Here is a 16343-nt window from a genome sequence, read left to right as displayed (position 1 = left end):
TCTCATTCTTTGTCGCCCAGGTTAGAGTGCAGTGGCACACTCACAGCCACTGCAGCCTCGACCTGCTGGACTCAGGCTATCCCTCCACCTCAGCCTTCCAAGTAGCTGGAACCCCATACACACACCACCATGCCCCGCTAGTTTTTGTGATTTATCATAGAGACGAGGTCTTGCCAAGTTGCCCAGGCTGGTCTCAAACCCCTGGGCTCAGGACTCAGATGATCCTCTTGCCTCGGCCTCCCAAAGTCTTGGTATTACAGGCTGAGCCACTGTACCCAGCTGATTGATTCTTTTTTTTACCAGTTTTCAGAATGAGTTGATTTCCCAGCTTCCAAAGTGATTAATGAGTTTTTATAAATATAATTATGAATTCAATAGAGGAAGCTCCCCTTTAAGTTAACTCTCCAGTAGTCTTTGGTCCTAGTAGTCTTTGATAACTTCCTTGTTCTTTGGTATGACAGGCTGTCCCAGGCTCATTTTTCACATTTCTTACCCAGAACCTGGTTTCTTTTAGTGGGAAATGGTATTTCAAAACAAAAGCTGGACATTAGGAGTGATCATTACTACTGAGTGGGCCATTGTTTCCTGGCATTTTTAGTGAACAGAGTTATGAAATATATTTTAAAGAGAAAAATACAGCAAGTTAATGATACTCTATTTCAAACCTAGGATTACAGGATTTTTACTTCTTTGATTTTATGTCTTTTATCACTCTTTGACAATTTCACACATTAATATAATTCTGTTTTACTTTACTTTTGGTGTATATAGTTATATAACAATACATATACATATTGTTTTTTTACTAACAATGTGATTACCAAAAATAGATAAACAGATTTTTTAGTTGCTCATTTTGTCCTTGGGATACACTTCATCATATGGAATCAAATTACCATGTTTAGAGGCATAGAAAATAAACTTTCTCTATGGGGCTCAATCATCAAACCTTTTATTTCATTTTGCTTCTTTGTAGGAATGGCTTTGTTTTTTTCTTAATTTAATTTTAATTTGTAATTCTATAATTATGGGAGGGGTACACTTCATCAGTAAGAATATATGATCTCAAACCAGGTGAAGTGGGGACCAAAGTGAGGCCAAATTTTACCTGTATAATGACTATTTGTATACCTAACCCTGAATTGTACCCCACATCTTTAAAATAAAAAAAAATTTTTCAATTATATAATTGAGCCGGGCTCGGTGGCTCAGCCTATAATCCCGTGCCTTTGGGAGGCTGAGGTAAGTGGATAGCCTGAGCCCGCGGGTTCGACAGTGAGACTCCAACTCAAAAAAAAAAAAAAAAAAAAAAAAATTATATAATTGCATGTAAACAATATTTACATGATTCTAAAGTTAAAACTATAAAAACAGCTATAGTTGGAGAAGTTTAACTTCTATCCCTAGCCTGTCCACTTTATTATCACTCTCTTGCTAAAGGTAACCATTTTTTCTGGTTTTTCAGTTTACCTATTCTCTCTCTCTCTCTCTCCTCCCCTTCCCCTCTCTTCCTCTGTCCCTCATTTTTGCCTCCTTCCTTTCTTTTTCTTTTTTTGGAATAGGGTCTCATTCTGTCACCCAGGTTGGAGTGCAGTGCTTTTTGTTTGTTTGTTTTGATTTTTTTTTGAGACAGAGTCTCATTCTGTTACCCAGGCTAGAGTGCAGTGGTGTGATCACTAACTCTTACTACAGCCTTGAACTCCTGGGGACTATAGGCATGTGCCACCATGCCCAGCTAATTTTATTTTTTATTTTTTTTACAGAGACAGGGACTCACTATGTTGCCCAGGCTTGCCTTGAACTGCTGGGCTCAAGTGATCTTCCGGTCTCAGCCTCCAAAAGTGCTGGAATTACAGGTGTGAGCCATCATGTCTGGCCCTCCTTTCTTTTTACTATTAAGCAAATTTTTGTGTGTATATTATCTATATTCATATTCCCCTGCCTTTTGTTAGTTGAAATGTTGCATAATATGCATACTGTTTTCTTTTTTCTTTTTTTTTTTGAGTTGGAGTCTTACTCTGTCACCCAGGCTGGAGTGCAGTGGCTGCTCCCGGCCACTGCAGCCTCGACCTGCTGGGCTCCGGCGATCCTTCTGCCGCAGCCTTCCAAGTAGCTGGAACTACAGGCGCGCGCTACCAGGCCCGGCTAATTTTTGATTTATTGTAGAGATGAGGTCTCGCCAAGTTGCCCAGGCGGGTCTTGAACCCGCGGGCTCAGGCAATCCACTCACCTCAGCCTCACAAAGGCACGGGATTACAAGCTGAGCCACCAAGCCCGTCATACATACTGTTTTCACCTTGCTTTTTTAAAACTTAGCAATATATGTTGGAAGTTACTACCAGAGTATATAGAAGAGATTGTCCTTTTTCCTTTCAACAGCCCCATAGAACTCAGTTTTGTGGTTGTGTCATAATGTATTGAAATAATCTCCAACTGATGGACATTGGGCTGTTTCTGGTCTTTCTAATGTATTTTTGGGATAGATCCCAAGAAGTAGAATTGCTGGATTAAAGGGTAAATACATATATACATTTTCTTCTCCATTAGGTGAATATCATTTGACCTTCCTACCAGAATTATGTGAGTCTCTTTCCTCACAGGCTCAATAACAGAGTACATCATTATACATAGATTTTTGCCAATTTTATTTAGTTAGTTATCTATTTGTTTTTGTTTTTGTTTTGAGTTGGAGTCTCACTCTGTCACCCAGGCTGTAGTGCAGTGACATGCTCATAGCTACCCCAGTGTTGACCTGCTGGGCTCCCGTGATCCTTCTGCCTCCGCTTTCTAAGTAGCCAGAACTACGGGGGCACGCTACCACACCTGGCTAATTTTTTGCTTTATTGTAGAGACGAGGTCTTGCCAAGTTGTCTGGGCTAGTCTCGAACCCGTGGGTTCAGGCAATCCACTCACTTTGGCCTCCCAAAGTGCTGAGACTACAGGCTGAGCCACCAGCCCAGCCTATTTGTTTATTTTTGAGACTGGGCCTTGTTCTGTCACTGGAGTAGAGTGACATAATTATAACTCACTGTAACCTCAAACTCCTGTGCCAAAGCGATCTTCCCACTCAGCCTCTCAAGTACCTGGGGCCATGGGTATGTCACCACACCCTGCTAATTTTTTAAATTTTGTAGAGACGGGGTCTCACTATGTTGCCTAGGCTGGTCTTAAACTCCTGGCCTCAAGAAATTCTCCTACCTTGGCCTCCCAAAGTGCTGGGATTCAGGTGTGAGCCACCATGCCTGTCCAAATTTTTACCAGTTTTGTAGGTAAGAAAATAGTGTGATAGGCCGGGCTCCATGGATCAGCCTATAATCCCAGCACTTTGGGAGGCCGAGGTGAATGGATTGCCTGAGCCCGTGGGTTCGAAACCCGCCTGGGCAACTTGGCGAGACCTCATCTCTACAATAAATCAAAAATTAGCCGGGCGTGGTAGTGCACACCTGTAGTTCCAGCCACCTCGAAGGCTGAGGTGGAAGGATCGCCGGAGTCCAGCAGGTTGAGGCTGCGGTGGCCGGGAGCAGGCCATGGCACTCCAGCCTGAGCTACAGAGTGAGACTCCAACTCAAAAAAAAAAAAAAGAGTGATTTTAAGTTGCACCTCTTTTAATGTGAGTGAGGCTCATTTTTGTGAAGGGTATAAGGTCTATGTCTAGATTCATTTTTTTGCATGTGGCTATCTGGTTATTCTAGCACCATTTATTAAAAAGACTATCTTTTTTCTCTGTTGCATTGTCTTTGCTCTTTAGTAAAAAATCAGCTAACAATATTTATGTGGTTCTATTTCTGGGCTCTCCATTCTGTTTCGTTCATTTCTTGTCTTTATTTTTGCTAGTGCCATACTGTCTTCATTACTGTAGAGTTATAATAAGTCTTTAAAATTTTTACAATGCTTGTTTTTTTTTTTTTTTTTTGAGTCAGAGTCTCACTTTGTCACCCAGGCTGGAGTGCAGTGGCTTGCTGCTCATGGTTATTGCAGCCTCAACCTGCTGAGCTCAGGTGTTCCTTCTACTTCAACCTTCCAAGTAGCTGGGACTACAGGTGTGAGCCACCATGCACAGCTACTTTTTTAAAAATTTATTGTAGAGACAAGGCCTCACCATGTTGCCCAGGCTGGTCTCAAACCTATAGGCTCAGGCAATCCTCTTGCCTCCGCCTCCCAAAGTGCTGGGATTACAGGCGTGAGCCACCACACTTGGCCTTTACAATGCTTTGACTTGCTATTCTAGAGTTATAAGTCTTGAAGTCAGGTAGTGTCAGTATTCTGGCCTTGGTCTTCTGGCTTTGGTCATATTGTGTTGACTGTTTTGGGTTTTTTTGCTTCTTCATATAAACTTTAGAATCAGTTTATCAGTATCCACAAAATAACTTGCTGGAATTTTGCTTAAGATTGTGTTGACTTTGTAGATCAGGTTGGGAAGAACTGACATCTTGTTGGTATTGAGTCTTTCTATCTATGAATATGAATATTTTTCCATTTATATAATTCTTCGATTTCTGTCATCAGAGTTTTGTGGTTTTCCTGATTTAGATCTTGTAAATATTTTGTTAGAGTTACACCTAAGTATTTCTTTTTTGGAGGTGCAAATATAAATAGTTTTGTGTTTTTAATTTCAAATTCTACTTTTTCATTGCTGATATATGGAAAAATGATTGACTTTGAATATTAATCCTTATATTCTGTGACCTTGCTGAATTAATTATTAGTTCTAGGAATTTTTTTGGATTGTTCAGATTTTTGACATAGACAATCATGTCATTTGTAAACAAAGACAGTTTTATTTCTTCCTTCCCAATCTGTATACCCTTTGATTTCTTTTTTTTTTTTTTTTTGGTCCTATTTCTTTTCTTTTCTTTTTTTCAGAGATTGAGTCAGACTGGAATGCAGTGGAGAAATCTTGGCTCACTGCAGCCTCTAACTCCTGGGCTCAAAAGATCCTCCTGCCTTAGCCTCCCAAGTAGCTAGTACTGTAGGCACATGCTGACACACACACACACACACACACACACACACACACACACACACACACACACATATTTTGAGGGGGGGGTAGAGACAGGGTCTCATGATGTTGCCTGGGCTGATCTTGAATCTTGAATTCTTGGCCTCAAACGATCCTCACCTCAGCCTCCCAAAGTGCTAGGATTATAGGTGGGGACTTGGCCACAATTAACATCTTAAATTTTTTTTATTTTTTTTAGTCAGAGTCTCACTCTGTCGCCCAGGCTGGAGTGCACTGGCACGCTCACAGCCACTGCAGCCTCAACCTGCTGGGCTCAGGCGATCCTTCTGCCTCAGGCTTCCTAGTAACTGGAACTGCAGGTGTGTGTCACCTCTCCTGGTTGATTTTTTAATTTATTGTAGAGACAAGGTCTCACCAGGTTGCCCAAGCTGGTCTCAAGCCCCCAGACTCAAGCAATCCTTTCGCCTCCATATCTCCCAAAGTGCTGGGATTACAGGCTTGAGCCACCAATGCTTTTATTTTTTAGAGACAAGGTCTTACTCTGTCATGGAGATCAGAGTGCAGTGGCACTATCTAGCTCACTGTAACTTTGAAATCCTGTGCACAAAGGATCCTTCCACCTCAGCCTGCCAAGTGTCTACGACTACAGGCACTTTTTTCTTCATTCAATAACTAGGATGTCCTTTTAATACACTCATGGGAGTGGTGAGAGGGGACATCCTTACCTTATTCCTGACCCTAGGGGAAAAGCTTCTAATTTTTCATCATTAAGTATGATGTTAGCTGTAGGTTTGTTGTAGGTTTGTTTTTTTTTTTAATCAAGTTGAGGAAGTTCACTTCTATTACTAATTTGCTGAGAAGTTTTCTTTTTTTCTTTTAAGAGATGGGGGTTTCACTTTGCTGCCCAGGTTAGATTCAAACTCCTGGGCTCAAGTGATCCTCCCATCTCAGCATCTCAAGTAGATGGAACTATAATATAAGCACATGAGAGTTTTTTTTTTTTTTTAATCATGAGTGGGTGTTGGATTTTTATCAAATGCCTTTTTTGAATCTATTGGTATGATTATGTAATTTTTCTTTAGCCTATTGATGTGATTGATTGCATTAATTGCTTTTTTAGTTTTTTTGTTTGCTAATTTTTTCAAGTTAGAGTCTCACTCTGTTGCACAGGCTGGAGTGCAGTGGCAAGCTTTTGGTCACCGCAGGCTCGGCCTGCTGGGCTCAGGTGGTCCTTCTGCCTCAGCCTTCCAAAGTAGCTGGAACTACAGGCACGCGCTACCATGCTGGCTAATGCTTTTGTAATGTTGAACCAGCCTTTCATTCCTGGAATATATTCCACTTGGTTATACTATGTTATTCTTTTTATACATTGCTGGATTCAATTTGCTCATAATTTGTTGAGGACTTTGAATCTATGTTCATGAGAGATATTGGTGTATCATTTTCTTGTAATGTCTTTGTCTGGTTTGGAGTAATACTGGCCTCATAGAATGAGTTAGAATGTATTCTCCCTGCTTTTATCTTCTGGAAGAGATTGTAGAGAATTGGTATAATTATTTCCTTAAATGTAAAATTTGCCTGTGAACCCATCTGGGCAAGCCAGTTTTTACAATGAATTTTTTTCAGTTGTCATCTCAATGAGGTATTTTAGGAATATATTTGCTCTATGGAAAAGTATTATTGCACTGAACTTCTTTGAAGATAGTCTACAAAGAAGAAATTAAACTGTTCAATAGAGTTATGACAAAAAAATAACTATAATATTTGGTCCCAACACTGCAGCAACTTCATTTTTAGCTGGGGTGAATGTGAAAGTCTACAGCCTGTTATGAATGCCAGTCCTTCTTTTTTTTTTTTTCTTTTTTTTTTTGAGTTGGAGTCTCACTCTTATCACTCAGGTTGGAGTGCAGTGGCATGCTCATGGCCACCGCAGCCTCAACCTGCTGGACTTAGGCGATCCTTCCACCTCAGCCTTCTAAGTAGCTGGAACTACAGACACATGCCACTACGCCCGGCTAATTTTTGTGATTTATTGTAAAGACAAGGTCTCACCATATTACCCAGGCTGATCTCAAATCCCCAGGCTCAGGCATTCCTCTTGTCTCAGCCTCCCAAGGTGCTGGGATTACAGACTGAGCCAGTGCGCCTAGCCAATGCCAGTCCTTTGAACTGAGAGTGGGTGAATGTGGAAAGCTCCAGGAGACTATGGATTCATTTGATAATGCTCATAATCTCTGAACAAATAATTAAGAAGTAGCTATTAAGTGCCAATGTCCATGCCAAGCACTGGATAGTAATGATCTTGAATTCTTACCCCATCCTTTAAAATAGGTGTTATTCTCTTATTCTCATTTAACTGATGAAGAAACTGAGATTCAAATAAGTCAACTTATTTGCCCAAGTTCACACAGTTTATAAGTACAAATGACAGCATCTGAATCTTTGTCTGATTGCCCCTACAACCATACTCTTTCAATTTATTACTAGCTGCTTATAAAGGGCTGCTTAGATCTAAAAGTGTCTAAAATACAACCAATGTTGAGAAACAGAATACAGTATACTTGAAACAATGTGAGCTTTGCTACTGGACTGAACTGGCTTAGTACCTTTTACCCTTAGTTATTGGAGAGAACTTGAACTAATTATTTAATCTATCTGAACCTTAATGCTTTAGGAAAAACTCTTCCAAACCATGCTGATCTTGCAGTCATCAACACAGAAGGATACTTCTGTGACTAAATCTGTGGGGGTTTTTCCCCACACACCAAACAGTGGACACCAGCTGGGTGTCCTTCACTTCAGTCACCACTATCTATCTGGTACCCCCACTCCCAGACATCAATCACAAGTCCAGGCCTCCGGAACTTCTGACTAACCAACTTCAAGTTGGGGTTTCCATGACTCCCTCTTTGGGTTTAATTAATTTGCAGAGCAGCTCACAGAACTCAGGGAAACACGTTTACTTGTTTATTATAAAGGACATTGCAAAGGATACAGGTGAACAAATGTGTAGAATGAGATATGGGGGAAGAGGCATGGATCTTCCATTCCCTCCCTTTGAGAGTCACCCTCCAGGAAACTTTATATGGTCAACTATCTGGAACTCTCTGAACCCAGTCCTTTTGGGTTTTTATGGAAGCTTCATGACATCGGCATTCCATTTCCCCAGGTATAGGATGGAACCCTCTGGGGAGGGTCTTAAAACCCATAATCAGAAAGATGAGGGAAGATTAGAGACAGATGAAAGGAGGGCAGGAGAGATTGTTTCCTAAGGCCTGCTCCTGAGGCCTAACACACCCAACATTGTAACAAAACTGTAACAAGGACTATGAGGGTTATGAGCCAGAAACTGAGGGCAAAAACCAATATATATTATAACACCACATCAGTCACAGACTTATAAATGGGGATAACAACACGTGCTTCAGAAAATCATTGTGAGGATTAAATAAATTGGCATATATAAAGTCTAATACTGTGCCTGGAGCATAATAGGGGCTGAGTGAATGGTAATACATTTAGTTCCTTCAATCCTGTGGTCTATACTTAATATTTTGCAAAACACTCAAATGCTTTTTTTTTTTAGAAAATCAGAAAACTTCAATATATAGATTTCTTTACAGGGTTAAATTATATAAAAAGCAAATTAAAATATCTATATTCAGAACTTCTATTTTTATTTTATATATTTTTTATTATGGAGATGTGGGATACAAGTGAGGGTTAACTACATAAGTAGGCAGTAGGCAGGTGAAATTTGGGCTTCTAACTGACCCTCACTTCCCCTGGTAGTGGACCAGGTACTCTTTGTGTTATCTACGCCCTCCTCCCTCCCTCCCCTAGCAGTGCCCAGCGACTGCCAATCCCTCCCTTGTGCTAATGTGAATAGTGTTCAGGGCACATTTATGAGTGAGAACATGCAGTATTCAGTTCTTTGTTTCTGTGATAGTTGAATTAGTATGATGGTCTCCTACTCCATCCAATTTGCTGCAAAGTCCATGATTTTGTTGTTCTTATGACTGTGTAATACTCCATTTTGTATATGTACCACATTTTCTTTATCCAGTCCACTTGTGCAGCAAGGTTGGTTCCCAGAACTTCAGTTTTATTTTATCTAGGTTTGTGTTAGGACAGTACTTGATGATTGATGGTCTGTATTCCACCATATGTGTGGTAATCATATCTTCTGATGCCACCATGGTAATATATAATCTGACAAATATGAAAGTTCTTTTGAGATTAGTGAGACGAAATTTAGACATTGGGTTTGTTTTTAAAATCTGGCCCATGTAATCACCATAATGATATAGTATGCAGTGTGTTGGGTTGTCAGTGAGCAAAGTAGACAACTGCTTATAAGACGTATGGGAAGGCACTTTTGCCCAAAGCAACCCCTCTTACCTCATCTAGCTTCGTGCCCAAATTCCACAGCTGACTGAATTCCACTTCCCATGGTTTGGGGAGAACTAGTCTTCTCAGGAGAGATAATAGATTAAGTCATTTATTGTAACAGGCAATGAAAATGGGGTTTATTGGTTCTTTCCTAAAAGCAGATTATTAATAAGACGACAAGAGAAAAGGGCAAAAGAACAGAGAATGTAAGACAAATTTACTGCTTCACAAGTGACTATGAGCTTTCCCTGGTATTAAAATTGATGGGAAGCTGGGCTCGGTAGCTCAGCCTGTAATCCCAGTGCTTTGGGAGGCTGAGGTGAGTGGATTGCCTGAGATCGCGGGTTCGAGACCCACCTGGGCAACTTGGCGAGACCTCATCTCTACAATAAAAAAAAAATAAAATAAAATTCAGCCGGGCATGGTAGCGCGTTCCTGTAATTCCGGCTACTCGGAAGGCTGAGGCGGAAGGATCGCCGGAGCCCATTGGGTCGAGGCTGCAGCTGACCGGGAGCGGCCACTGCACTCCAGTCTGGGCAACAGAGTGAGACTCCAACTGCAACTCCAAAAAAAAAAAAAAAATTTGATGGGAACTTGGATGCAGTTTAACAGCTGAAAATACTTGTTTCTGGCATCTAGGTAATGGAAATTTTCACCACTTGGATGGGACTGTAACTGCTGAAATGTCCTCACGTACATATAATAGTCTCTAGTAAAATAATTTTGAAAAAAATTATACTATATCTTAATTAATATTCCTCTATTCTTCCTAATAGGGATAATCGTAAGAAATGAGTTTTAATGTCTGGAATCTCAAAGAGATGCTCTGTATTCCCTCAGGCTCTGAGTAAGTTTTCTGGTTATATTTTCTAATACTTGAAAAGATCTTATGTTTTCACTGATTTCATAGAAAGTGGGTTCTTTCCCATTAGATTGCAATAATAGAGGTACCCCATATGGCCTCTTTTCCTTCTCTTCCCCTCTTCTGTCACTGCTTGCATCTTGTGCTTATCTTTTTTTCTTCTGCCCATTTTCTTATTATAAAAGTGATGTCAATCCAGCTTTGTGTGTTAACTTAGTAATGACTCTGTATTCAGCACTGGGCTATGAGAGTCAGACATGATCCAACATCTGTACACTCACCTCAGTTTGGGCAGTTACCATTGTAATTGCAAGAAGTGTCCAGGCGCGGTGGCTCACGCCTGTAATCCTAGCACTTTGGGAGGCCGAGGTGAGAGAATTGCCTGAGCCTGGGGGTTTGAAACCAGCCTAGGCAACATGGTGACACCTCATCTCTACAATAAATCAAAAAAATTAGTTGGGCATGGTGGCACGTGCCTGTAGTTCTAATTACTTGGAAGTCTGAGGCAGAAGGATCATTATTAATATCACTAGTGAGACTCCTATCAGAGTAAGACTCCCACTCAAAAAGGAAAGAAAAAAAGGTGAAAGGGAATACCGTCTTTTTTTGTTTTGGGGTTGGAATCTCACTCTGTTGCCCAGGCTGGAGTGCAGTGGCACACTAACGGCTACCTCAGCCTTAACTCACTGGGCTCAGGTGCTCCTTCTGCTTCAGCCTTTCAAGTAGCCAGAACTACAGATGCACACTACCATGCCCAGCTAATTTTTTAATTTATTGTAGAGACGAGGTCTCACCATGTTGCCCAGGCTAGTCTCGAACCCCTGGGCTCAAGCAATCCTCTCTCCTCAGCCTCCCAAAGTGCTGGGATTATAGACTTGAGCCACTGCGCCTGGCCAGGAATACCATCTTCTTTCTTTCTTTCTTTTTGTTTTTTTTTTTTTAGTTGGAGTCTCTTACTCTATCACCCAGAATGGAGTGCTGTGGTATGCTCATGGCCACCACAGCTTCTACCTGCTGGACTCAGGTGATCCTTCTGCCTCAGCCTTCCAAGTAGCTGGAACTAGAGGCACATGCCACCATGCCTGGCTAATTTTTTGATTTATTGTAGAGATGAGGTCTTGTCAAGTTGCCCAGGCAGGTCTCAAGCCTGTGGACTCAGGCAATCCTCTCACCTCGGCCTCCCCAAATGCTGGAATTATAAGCGTCAGCCACCGTGCCCGGCTTCCATCTTATTTCAAAAATGTTTTTTGATGGATCCTCCTAGGCACAGATCTGCGTTAATCTTATTCTTTAGTCTGTATGAGGCCTGCATTGGTCTGTTCAGACTGCCATAACAACATGCCAGAGACTAGATGGAGGCTGGAAGCCCATGATTCGGGTGCTAGCATGGTTGGCTTCTGGTGAGCTCTTTCCTCTTGGCTTGCAGATGGCCCCTTTCTTGCGTCTACATGATGAGGATGTGTGGCTGGCTGAGGAGTGGCACTCAAGAACATGTACTACCTCTTTGGTGTCCCTTTTTAAATTACACTAATACTATCATGAGGCCCCACCCTCACAACCTTATCTAACCCTAAATACCTCCTCAGGGGTCCATCTCCAAATACCATCATACCAGGGTTAGGGCTTCATATGAATTTGGTGGGTGACACAAGTATTCAGTCCATAACAAGGTCTGTATGTGTTTGTTTTATAATGGCTCCTTCTCTCCCTCCAGTTCTACTCTCTTCCTTCCCTGTAGGCACACACTCTAGAAAGTTCATGTGTGCCCTTCTAATCAGCTTCTATACACTCAGTTATATACTTGTTTGATATAGGTTTAAAATTTTATGTAAATGATCTGTAATAGAGTTCATATGATTTTTACTTTTTTGGTATTCATGTTTTTGAGATTTATCCATGTGATTAGATATAAATCTAGTTTATTGCTTCTGGCTGTCAAATCAGTTAATGCATATACCTTATTTTATTTATCTATTCTTTTAATGATGAACAGATTCATCTTTTAAAAAGATAATATTTTCTTGATGCCTCCATTTTTATAAACTTTGATCTCCAAAATAGTTTTATATCCCAGAATGTGGTTATACAAGGAATAATGGTGTCAGTCCTGTCTGGTTGAATGTACATCTGGTTGTTCCCAGGCTGTTGTAATCAAAATGTGTGCTATTCAATAATTTCCTTGTGTTTCTTTGTAGGTACTGCTAGCAGTGTACAGGAGACTTGGAGATCAGAACAAGCTAGCATTCTATCCAAAATATTCTTTTTTTTTTTTTTGAGTTGGAGTCTCACTCTGTTGCCCAGGCTGGAATACAGTGGCACACTCACAGTCATCCCAGCGTCGATATGCTGAGCTCTGGCAATCCTTCTGCCTCAGGATTCCAAGTAGCCAGAACTACAAGTGCATGGTACCATGACTGGCTAATTTTTTTGATTTATTGTAGGGATGAGATCTCACCAAGTTGCCCGGCCTGGTCTCAAACATGGGGCCTCAGGCAATCCACTTGCCTCAGCCTTCCAAAGTGCTGGGATTACAGGCTGAGCCACCAAGCCTGGCCCAGAATATTCTAAGGTGAACAGTTGTGGAACTATTATTTCATTTGTTCAGGGTATTTGTCCACTTGGTATACTTTTCTTGCTTAATTTCAGGAACACTAAATCATCTAACTGGAATAATCATCAAACTGATTATTCCAGTCTCAGTGATTCCCAGTTCCTCTTTGGATCTCAGTTCTGTTCAGAAAATTCAGAAATCTTGTCAGTACCCTTGGACTTTGGTGGCCACTTGAGACATCCAAAACAGTCACAACAGAATTCTCTGGAGGTGAGTCTAATTCACAGAATTTCTCCACATACATTTCTCAGTCATTATGGAGATAAACTATAAAGAATATTTTTTTCTAGTGGAATATATTTTGAAATTGTTCATTTCAAGAATTATTCTTCTACAGGTATTTGTGCTTGCTTGGTGACTCATTTGACTTGGTAGTCTGAAATGGAAAAAATATTTATATTTGCAGTTTTTTCTATTACCAAAGCAACATAAGAATAGTGTCAGTGTGGCCGGGCTCGGTGGCCCAGCCTATAATCCCAGCACTTTGGGAGGCTGAGGCGAGAGGATTGTCTAAGCCCGAGGATTTGAGACCCGCCCGGGCAACTTGGCAAGACCTCATCTCTACAATAAATCAAAAACTAGCTGGGCGTAGTAGTGTGCACCTGTAGTTCCAGCTACTTGGAAGGCTGAGGCAGAAGGATTGCCGGAGCCCAGCAGGTCGAGGCTGCAATGGCCAGGAGCATGCCACTGCACTCCAGTCTGAGAGACAGAGTGAGACTCCAACTCAAAAAAAAAAAAACATAGTGTCAGTGCTTTGACGACTCCTAGGGAGAACACACATTGCATGACATTTCTTAAGACTAGTCTTACTATTATTTGTGAGAATTTAATGAGAAAAAATAACATTTGTGAATTAGAAATAAAGTAACATAAATTTTATGATTTTTTAAATAAAAGCTGGGTCTTGCTATGTTGGCCAGGCTGGTCTTGAGCTCTTGGCCTTACTTGATTCTCCCACCTCAGCCTCCAAAAGGATTATAGGCATGAGCTACCATGTCTGCCCTAAATTTTATTTTATTTTATTTTATTTTTTGAGTTGGAGTCATTCTGTCGCCTAGACTGGAGTGCAGTGGCCGTTCCCGGCCACCACAGCTTCGACCTGCTGGTCTCCGGCGATCCTTCCGCCTCAGCCTTCCGAGTAGCTGGAACTATAGGCGCGTGCTACCACGTCCGGCTAACTTTTGATTTATTGTAGAGATGAGGTCTCACCAAGTTGCCCAGGCAGGTCTCGAACCTGCGAGCTCAGGCAATCCACTCACCTTAGCCTCCCAAAGGCGTGGGATTACAGCTAAATTTTATTTTAGATGGACATTTTTTTCTAGGACATTTTATGTACTGTGTAGACTTTAATCAACTATACTATATTATGTCTTTGATGAAGGAGGAAGTGAGGATTCTGAGGCATAAGTTAATTAATAAGGGCCAGAATGAGGAACACAGCCTTTAGAATCCTTGATTTTTTTTAGATAAAAAAATTTGTCTTTTCGTGTGAGTCAGAAATATTTTTATTTTTGGGATGTCTAGAACTAGATTTAATTTTATACACAGACTTACCTGAATCAAATAGAAACTTAATAAGATTAGGTCAGTGCTTTAATCTTGTAGAGTATACGCTAAGTATTTCAGTATAAAAATAGTTTCGGGCAACTCCTTCGGGTCCTTTCCCACTGGGGGAGCTTCTCTGTCCTCTCAATAAATCCTGCTTTCTCACTTTAAAAAAAAAATTGGTATCTAGTGATATGAAGGAATAAATGAACTCCCTAAATGTTTCAGAGTAAGCTTTGCCTAAAATTGCAGAAAATGGCTCACCATATACTAGCATCCCCACTGTCTAGTCCATGTCAAATTTACCAACATGTCTTTAGTTCACCAGCAGCTGAGCAACAGCTATTTGAATTAAACTTATTAATATGAAAATTTTAATACATATCTCAGAGATAGCATAAATAATTCTCTGCTGTTGGCTTTAAATTTATGTAATTGCTGGGCCCGGTGACTCAAACCTGTAATCCCAGCACTTTGGGAGGTCACGGTGAGAGGATTGCCTGTATCCATGGGTTCGAGACCAGCCTGGGCAATTTGGCGAGACCTCATCTCTACAATAAATCAAAAAATTAGCCAGGCATGGTGCCTATAGTTCCAGCTACTTGGAAGGCTAAGGCAGAAGGATAACCTGAGCCCAGGAGGTTGAGGCTGCAGTGACCGAGAGCATGCCACTGCACTCTAGCCTGGGCTACAGAGTGAGATTCCAACTCAAAAAAAATTTAAAAATCTTAAAGATAAATTTATATAATTGATTCTAAGTCATTTTAGCTGGCATTTAAAATATCTCTGGGCTGGTATGGCCGAAACTATATTAATAAAAAGTAACTTTATTTTAAATACAATTTTCTGATAAATACAAAAGTAAAATGGAAGTACTACATGCTATGTTGTGTTATAGCAATATGGTTTACACTTAAATGTGACTGCATTGTACAGAAAATAGTAAATGCTATAAATATTGTTTTGTGTGAAATGCTATATATTTTTTCATTTAACAGAGTGAACCTAGTATTTTCACAAAGTACCAGACAAAACCCCAGCTGTTTGGAGGAGATAAAAAAGATAGAGGCTTATTTTCTCTTCCTTTGTCAGTTGGAAAATCAAAAGGCCTCTTGGAACAGTTTGAGGAGAAAAAGAAAAAAGCAAAAGACAAATGTGACAGGTACGTAAACCTTTTAAGTGAATGCGACAACTCATTTTTTCAGGAAATGGTGTTAATAATCAAATAATTCAACTTCAGCATAATAGCATATATTAATCAGGAGTCTCTAGAGAAACAGATTTAATAGGATTTATATATACACACATATATATGGAGAGAGAGAATGATAGATTGGTTTATTATGGGAATTGGCTCATGAGATTATAAAGGCCAAAAAGTTCCACAATCTGCCATCTACAAACTAGAGAACCAGGAAAGATGGTGGCATAATTTAGTCCAAGTTTAAAGGCTTGAGAACCAGGAGCTCTGATGTCCAAGGGCAGAAGATGGCTGTCCCAACTCAAGGTGAGTGAATTTGCCCTTCCTTTGTCTTTTTGTTCTACTTGGGCCCTCAACACATCTGTGAGGGTAATCTTCTTTACTTGGAATACCAATTCAAATGCTAATCTCTTATGGAAAAATCCTCACAAACACACCCAGAAATAATGTTTTACCAGTTATCTGGACATCTCTTAGCCCAGTTAAATATGCTCGGTGGCTCAGCCTGTAATCCCACACTTTGGGAGGCTGAAGTGAGTGGATTGCCTGAACCTGTGGGTTCGAGACCCGCCTGAGAAACTTGGCAAGACCTCATCTCTACTAATAAATCAAAAAATTAGCCGGGTGTGGTAGCGCGTGCCTGTAGTTCCAGCTACTTGGAAGGCTAAGGCAGAAGGATAGCTGGAGCCCAGCAGATCGAGGCTGCGGTGGCCAGGAGTGTGCCACTGCACTGCAGTCTGGATGACAGAGTGAGACTCCAACTCAAAAA

At 40.8% G+C, this 16343-nt stretch overlaps 1 long non-coding RNA gene across 1 annotated transcript; it reads left to right on the top strand.

Moving 5' to 3' along the window:
* The first annotated feature begins 10127 nt into the window (after window positions 1-10127).
* Window positions 10128-15535, top strand: LOC103270610. Its single transcript, XR_504983.1, has 3 exons — window positions 10128-10202; window positions 12864-13038; window positions 15372-15535. It is a non-coding gene; the product is annotated as an uncharacterized LOC103270610 (long non-coding RNA).
* Window positions 15536-16343: the final 808 nt, after the last annotated feature.

This window comes from Carlito syrichta, unplaced genomic scaffold (genome assembly GCF_000164805.1).
Source record: "Carlito syrichta isolate Samal-C Ts95f unplaced genomic scaffold, Tarsius_syrichta-2.0.1 Scaffold309885, whole genome shotgun sequence".
Classification (NCBI taxonomy): Eukaryota; Metazoa; Chordata; class Mammalia; order Primates; family Tarsiidae; genus Carlito; species Carlito syrichta.
The sequence above is the reverse complement of the archived record's forward strand: the minus strand, read 5'-3'. Positions and strand labels throughout refer to the sequence as shown.